This window comes from Triticum dicoccoides, chromosome 3B, assembly GCF_002162155.2.
Source record: "Triticum dicoccoides isolate Atlit2015 ecotype Zavitan chromosome 3B, WEW_v2.0, whole genome shotgun sequence".
Classification (NCBI taxonomy): Eukaryota; Viridiplantae; Streptophyta; class Magnoliopsida; order Poales; family Poaceae; genus Triticum; species Triticum dicoccoides.
Window position 1 is genome coordinate 179,947,076 of NC_041385.1, and position 8,123 is coordinate 179,955,198.

Consider the following 8,123-nt stretch of genomic DNA (forward strand, 5'->3'; position numbering starts at 1 on the left):
ATGTTTCCAGTTAATACAATTCTAGCATGAATAATAAACATTTATCATGAAATAAGGAAATAAATAATAACTTTATTATTTCCTCTAGGGCATATTTCCTTCAGTTTTCCCATTATATCTACACTATGATCTGTGTAGCTGCTTTGTGTCGCAGTAGCAGCAGTCCACTCTTGAAGCTAAACACTGCAATGACTTACAAAATTGGCACCAAGGCATTGAGTGCCATTCTGGATGCAATGAAACTCATATGCTCCCCACATGTTGACTCTTGTTCAGAATATGATCCTAATGACTATTCTAACGTCGAGGAGTCAAAGGCAGATGGCATGTCCTGTTCACCCATCAAGGTGCCTGTTCTAATTTGGCAAGGTTTTATTGATTGCACGTATCTTGCATATGTTGTCTTGCATTTATTCTACTTTGTTGCACCGTCATCTGCTTAGTTTACTCATCATATATGTTGAGATGTCATGCCCATCCATTATCAATACATATTCCATCTGTCATTGATACGTCTCCGACGTATCTATAATTTTTGATTGTTCCATGCTATTATACTTTCAACCTTGGATGTTTTATATGCATGCTATTTTATATGATTTTTGGGACTAACCTATTAACTAGAGCCCAGTGCCAGTTTCTGTTTTTTCCTTGTTTTTGAGTATCGCAGAAAAGGAAAACCAAACGGAGTCCAATTGACCTGAAACTTCACAGAGATTATTTTTGGACCAGAAGAAGCCCACATAGTACCGGAGATGGGCCAGAAGAGTCCTGAGGCACCCACGAGGGTGGGGGCGCGCCCTACCGCCCTGAGCGCGCCCCCCTATCTCGTGGCCGCCTCGGAGACCCCCCTGACTTGTTCCCGACGCCAACACCTCTTATATATACCCAAACTTCCAGAACATAACCTAGATGGGGAGTTCCGCCGCCGCAAGCCTCTGTAGCAACCAAAACACTATCGGGACCCTGTTCCGGCACCCTGCTGGAGGGGGGATCCATCACCGGTGGCCATCTTCATCATCCCGGCGCTCTCCATGATGATGAGGGAGTAGTTCACCCTTGGGGCTGAGGGTATGTACCAGTAGCTATGTGTTTGATCTCTCTCTCTCTCTCGTGTTCTTGATTTGGCACGATCTTGATGTATCGCGAGCTTTGCTATTATAGTTGGATCTTATGATGTTTCTCCCCCTCTACTCTCTTGTAATAGATTGAGTTTTCCCTTTGAAGTTATCTTATCAGGATTAAGTCTTGAGAACACTTGATGTATGTCTTGCATGTGCTTATCTGTGGTGACAATGGGATATCACGTGATCTACTAGATGTATGTTTTGGTGATCAACTTGCGGGTTCAGTAACCTTGTGAACTTATGCATAGGGGTTGGCACACGTTTTCGTCTTGACTCTCCAATAGAAACTTTGGGGCACTCTTTGAAGTACTTTGTGTTGGTTGAATAGATGAATCAGAGATTGTGTGATGCATATCGTATAATCATACCCACGGATACTTGAGGTGACATTGGATTATCTAGGTGACATTAAGGTTTTGGTTGATTTGTGTCTTAAGGTTTTATTCTAGTACAAACTCTAGGATATATCGAACGGAAAGAATAGCTTCGTGTTATTTTACTACGGACTCTTGAATAGATCGATCAGAAAGAATAACTTTGAGGTGGTTTCGTACCCTACAATAATCTCTTCGTTTGTTCTCCGCTATTAGTGACTTTGAAGTGACTCTTTGTTGCATGTTGAGGGATAGTCATATGATCCAATTATGTTATTATTGTTGAGAGAACTTACACTAGTGAAAGTATGAACCTTAGGCCTTGTTTCCTAGCATTGCAATACCGTTTGTGCTCACTTTTATCATTAGTTACCTTGCTGTTTTTATAATTTCATATTACAAAAACCTATATCTACCATCCATATTTCACTTGTATCACCATTTCTTCGCTGAAATAGTGCACCTATACAATTTACCATTGTATTGGGTGTGTTGGGGGCACAAGAGACTCTTTGTTATTTGGTTGCAGGGTTGTTTGAGAGAGACCATCTTCATCCTACACCTCTCACGGATTGATAAACCTTAGGTCATCCACTAGAGGGAAATTTGCTAATGTCCTACAAACATCTGCACTTGGAGGCCCAACAACGTCTACAAGGATAAGGTTGCGTAGTAGACATCAGTCATCATACCATGTTTTTTCACCCAAATGTTGTTCTTGTGCATCAGACATCAAAAACGAAAAGGTTGATTGCCGAACCTGAAGGAGCACCAACAAAGTCCTTGAAAAACATGGTGGTGCCAGAGAAATCAGATAGCACCCCACTTATATTGGATGTACGACCAGTGACACAGAACATAGGACCGACTCCAGCAGACTGTACCCATACTTCACTGGCCACACCACTAGCCCCACCACATAGGACCTGCACTCCAGCAAAAGGTATACCGATTTTAGTTGCCATAGCACCAGCCGTACCACAGAAAAATCCCACTCCAGCAAAAAGTATAGCAAGTCCACCGGCCGAAGACCTATCCCAACTGCAGAGATGGCCAATTCCTGCAGATTGGAACCCCATTCCAGTTATTCCCAGTTTAAAAGACAATGCTTTCAATGTTTTTAGGGACTATGTGCATATATTCCCATCATGGGAAGATTATAGTGAAGACAAACACCATTTTCACATCTTCCTATCCAACTTACGTGTAAGTGCTATTATTCATGGTTATTACTTTCCTATTTTCTGCTGATTGAACACATCAATGATTTACATTACATTGTTGTAAGTAGGCGAGGGTCAATCTAGATAGTCATGACGAGCAAAGCTTGCTTGTGCTTTTCAAGGAAGCATTGCAGCAGTATTGGTGTTACCTGAGGAAATCACACTTTGATGGCAAGTCTATAAACGAATTTCCGATGATGTCTCTTGTGCTAAATTTAGAAGACATTGAATGGAAAAACCTTGTTATGCACTGGTCTCGTTCCCAGGATTGGGTACTATCTATGAAATCACATGACAACTTAAACTTCTACTTTTTCGCATGTGCCTTACGGATCTTTTTTGCAGGAAATCTACTCGAAGAAGAATTCCGGTTTGAAAAGAAAGACAGAATATCACAAATATGCTGCCCGCTGCTTTGCTCTTGTTAGTACATGTTGTCCTGTATCACTGTACTTGCATACATACCTGGTTCATTATGTGACAGCAGTATGCATGATAGCTTGCTTATCAATTGTTCGCTCCAAATTATCTTATCTGTATGACTGGTTACATTAGTGTAGAATATATCCAATGCCAATGAAATTTTTTAGCTCTGCATTGTTCTTGTAAGTACTTGTTGTCCTTTATCAGTGTACCTATATTGACAGGTAGTTGTTCATGTACCATCACTCTGCAGCTTATTTTCCTTCGCCCTCCATTTTCTACACACCAAATCTATATTTACTCTTACCATAAGGTTGGACAACACCGATGGTACTGAAGAAGTTTAGCTGTGCATTGCTCTTGGCTGTACCTTTTGCCTGTATCGCTGTACTTACATTTATACCTACTTGGTTATGTAGCATCACTCTTCATCTTGTCTTAAATATTCTCCATTTTTTCTTATATTATCACATCTATATTTACTCTTAACAAAATGTAGAATAAAGCCAATGCTTATGAAGAAGATTTTGTGGTAAACTTCTTGAATTCCCCCCCCCCCCATTAGCATGGACAAGGGCTTTATAGAGCATGTCTTCACCAATAATGTAAGTTTGTCCTTCTCAAGCCTTCAAACTTTGTTGTGTATATTTGGTTAGGCATGACTGCAACAGCTGTTTATTTTTGGTGTTTGCATCAAATTGCAGGTTTAAAGTTTATTATGTAGTTCATAAACAAAAGCTTGTCCTTCTCAATTTAAGTTTTCAGTTGTACAACCAAGTTCCTTCTTCATACCATGTAAATTAAACTATACAGAGTAAGTGATATTCTTTTGCACTGCATGTATGCTTCTGTCTTGATCCGTAATCCAGTGGTGTGGTGAACCTACCCACTACAGCACAATGTCATATTCTGCAATGTCTTAACTATGAACAATGTCATATCATTCTACTATTATTTAAATTGTCTCTTTATTTGCCAATCTAAAATGGAATAAATTGACAGCACACTAAGCATTGATACTTATGAGTTCTTGATCTGTAATCCAGTGGTGTCGTGAAGCTGCCAACTCCTTCACAATGTCATTTCCTACCATGTCTTGACCTGAACAATACCATATTGTGTTAATGCAATTTCAAACTGTGTCACTTTATTCGTCAGTAAGAAATGTGATGAATTGTCAGCACTGATACTTTTATGTGCAAAACCTGTCATATGTCTGCTTGTTTATCTTTCAGAGTGAGGAGGATATAAGTGTTAAACAAGCGCAGTCTCATCATCTTGGTCCGTTAAAAATCCTAAAAGTAAACTAGCCCACTAGTAGATTCGGGCCTTTAATAGGCCAAGTAAACCGCCGGCCCTCTTTTCGCAAGAAAACTCAATGGGCTTTTAGGAGGCTGAGAAGTAGGTGGGGCCTGAAACATGCCGAACAGCTCACGGGCCGGCAGCAACCCGAAATGGACCCCGCCCATGATTGTGCCAATCAAATCACGGGCTTTTAACAGGCCAAAATTGCCTCGGTCCTTGTTTGGCCCAATCAGATTATCGGCTCCGAGCAGGCCGGATGCAAACCGGGCCGTAGTTAGGCCCAACTATATGACGGGCTTTTAACAGGCCGAAATTAATATAGGACCGAAATGTTATACGGGCCCTTAACAGGCCGAAACTAATATCAGGCTGAATTAATAAATGGGCCTTTAGCAAGTGGGCCCAAAAGCATAGCGTCCAGTTGACGGGCCGAATCTGATATGGGCCATAATTTAGCTCAAAGCCTCTTAAAGGGTCGGACCTAATCTGGGCCATAATTTGGCCCAGAACGTGGTAGGCTTTTAACAGACTGGATCTCATATGGGCCATTATTAGGCCCGGAACGTGGCAGGCCATTAATGGACCGGATCAAATATGGGCCGGCATTTGGCCCAAAACATGGCAGCCAGTTAATGGGTCGGCCTACTAGGGTCCTCAAAATCTTGTGGGCCTACAGCTAGGCCGGCCCATTAATGTCGGCGAAATCTCCTGGGCCTTTAGCTGGGCCGGCCCATTATGGTCCGCAAAAATCTTGTGGGCCTTTACCTGGGCCGGCCCATTATGGCCCACAAAAATCTTGTGGGCCTTTACCTAGGCTGGCCCATTATGGCCCGCAAAATCTTGTGGGCCTTTAGCTGGGCTAGCCCATTATGGTCCACAATATCTCGTGGGCCTTTAGCTGGGCCGGCCCATTATGGTCCGCAAAATCATGTGGGCCTTTAGTTGGGCCGGCCCATTTAAACTTTATGGGCCACTTTTGGGCCGGTCCACGTGTCAACATATCATAGGCGCATCTTGCCATTGGTGAGTGACACATGTGCCAACGCGGAGCTGACACGTGTTTCCTCCAGCCAATGACGATTTTACATGTGGAAAATCCCCATTGGTGTGGGCTGTTAACGGGTTATCGGATCCAAAACCAGACCCGATAGCTTAACGGCGTTCTGTTACGGTGGATGCCACATGTCGGTCACCCTTGAAGAAAGCACTTCTGTGACGCGCGATTTATTGTCATGGAAGTGGACACTTCCGTGATGATAATTTTGGTAATGTCATGGAACACTTCTACGACAGCACAGGTATGACTATCTTGATTCTGTCATAAAATCGTCATGGAGTACATGCATGATAGAAAACGCGACCTACTGTGACAAACACGTATCATCATGGAAGTGTATTTTTTTGTAGTGAAGGGTCTTGATAACCCACAAGTATAGGGGATCGCAACAGTTTTTGAGGGTAGAGTATTCAACCCAAATTTATTAATTCAACATAGCGTAAGCCAAAGGATATTTGCAAGTATTAGCAGTTGAGCTGACAATTCAAGCACACCTGGAGTACTAAATATCTGCAGCAGAGTGATCAGGAGCACAGTAATATGATAGTTTGATAGCAGTGGTAACAGTAGCAATAGTAATGGTAACAGTAACAGTAGTAGTTTTTTATAGTGATTGTAACAGCAGCAACAACAATAGTAGTAACTTAGCAAGATCAATATGCGAAAAGCGTAGGCATTGGATCAGTGATAGATAATTATGTTGGATGACATTCATCATATAACAGTCACAACCTAGAGCGACATAGAACTAGCTCCAACTCATCAATGTATTGTAGGCATGTATTCCGTATATAGTCATACGTGCTTATAATAAGAACCTGCATGACATCTTTTGTCCTACCCTCCCATGGCAGTGGGGTCCATAAGGAAACTAAGGGATATTAAGGCCTCCTTTTAATAGAGAACCAGAACAAAGCATTAACACATAGTGAATACATGTACTCCTCAAACTACGGTAATCACCGGAAAGAATCCGAATTATTATCACCTTGGGGTATGCGGATCATAACGCGTAATAGGGGCGTATAACTTGCAAGATAGGATTAAGAACTCAAATATATCCATGAAAACATAAAGTGTTCTGATATGAAATCATGGCACTCAGGCCCTAGTGACAAGCATTAAGCATAGCAAAGTCATAGCGACATCAATCTCAGAACATAGTGGATACTAGGGATCAAGCCCTAACAAATTGAATCGATTACATGATAAATATCATCCAACCTCATCACTGTCCAGCAAGCCTACAAAGAACTACTCACTCCCGGTGGTTAGCATCATGAAAGTGGCGATGAAGAAGGGTTGGTGATGATGATGGCGATGAATCCCCCTCTCCGAAGCCCCTATCGTACTCCATATCTGGCATGCCGATGAAGAACACGAGGTGACGACGACTCCATATCGTAAAACGTGATGAAACTTCTTCTCCTTTTTTTCATGGGAAACAGGAATTTACAGGATTTAGATTAGGGTCAAAGGAGCCATATGGGCCCCACGAGGTACATGGTCATGCCTAGGGGGTGCATGCGCCCATGTGCTTGATGACCCACAAGTATAGGGGATCAATCATAGTCCTCTCGATAAGTAAGAGTGTCGAACCCAACGAGGAGCAGAAGGAATGACAAGTCGCTTTCAGCAAGGTAATTTCTGCAAGCACTGAAATTGTCGGTAATGGGTAGTTTGATAGCAAGATAATTTGTAACGGGCAAGTAACAATAATGGTAAATAAAGTGCAGCGAGGTAGGCCAATCCTTTTGTAGTAAAGGACATACCAAAACGGTCTCTTATAATAAGCAAAGCGTTCTTGAGGGACACGGGAATTTCATCTAGTCACTTTCATCATGTTGGTTTGATTCGCGTTTGCTACTTTGATAATTTGGTATGTGGGTGAACTGGTGCTTGGGTGTTGTTCTTACTTGAACAAGCCTCCCATTTATGATTAACCCCCTCGCAAGCATCCACAACTACGAGAAAAGTATTAAGATAAAATCTAACCATAGCATTAAACATATGGATCCAAATCTGTCCCTTAAGAAATAGCGCATAAACTAGGGTTTAAGCTTCTGTCAATCTAGCAACCCATCATCTAATAACTACTCCACAATACATTCCCTTAGGCCCAAAGATGGTGAAGTGTCATGCAGTCAACGTTCACATAACACCACTAAGGGAATCACAACATACATACCATCAAAATATCGAATGAATATCAAATTCACATGATTACTTGCAACATGACTTCTCTCGTGACCTCAAGAACAAAAGTAACTACTCACACATGATATTCATGCTCAAGATCATACGGGTATTAAATAGCATAATGGAACTGAACATATAATCTTCCACCAAATAAACCATATAGTAATAAACTACAAAATGTAATCAACACTACTAGTCACCCACTAGTACCAATCTGAGGTTCCGGCACAAAGATTGAACACAAGAGATGAACTAGGGTTTGACATGAGATGGTGTTGTTGAAGATGTTGATGGAGATGGAACTCCCAAAGATGAGAGGGTTGTTGGTGATGATGGTGGCTTCGATTTCCCCCCTCCGGGAGGGAAGTTCCCCGGCGGAATCGCTCCGCCGGAGGGCAAAAGTGCTCCTGCCCAA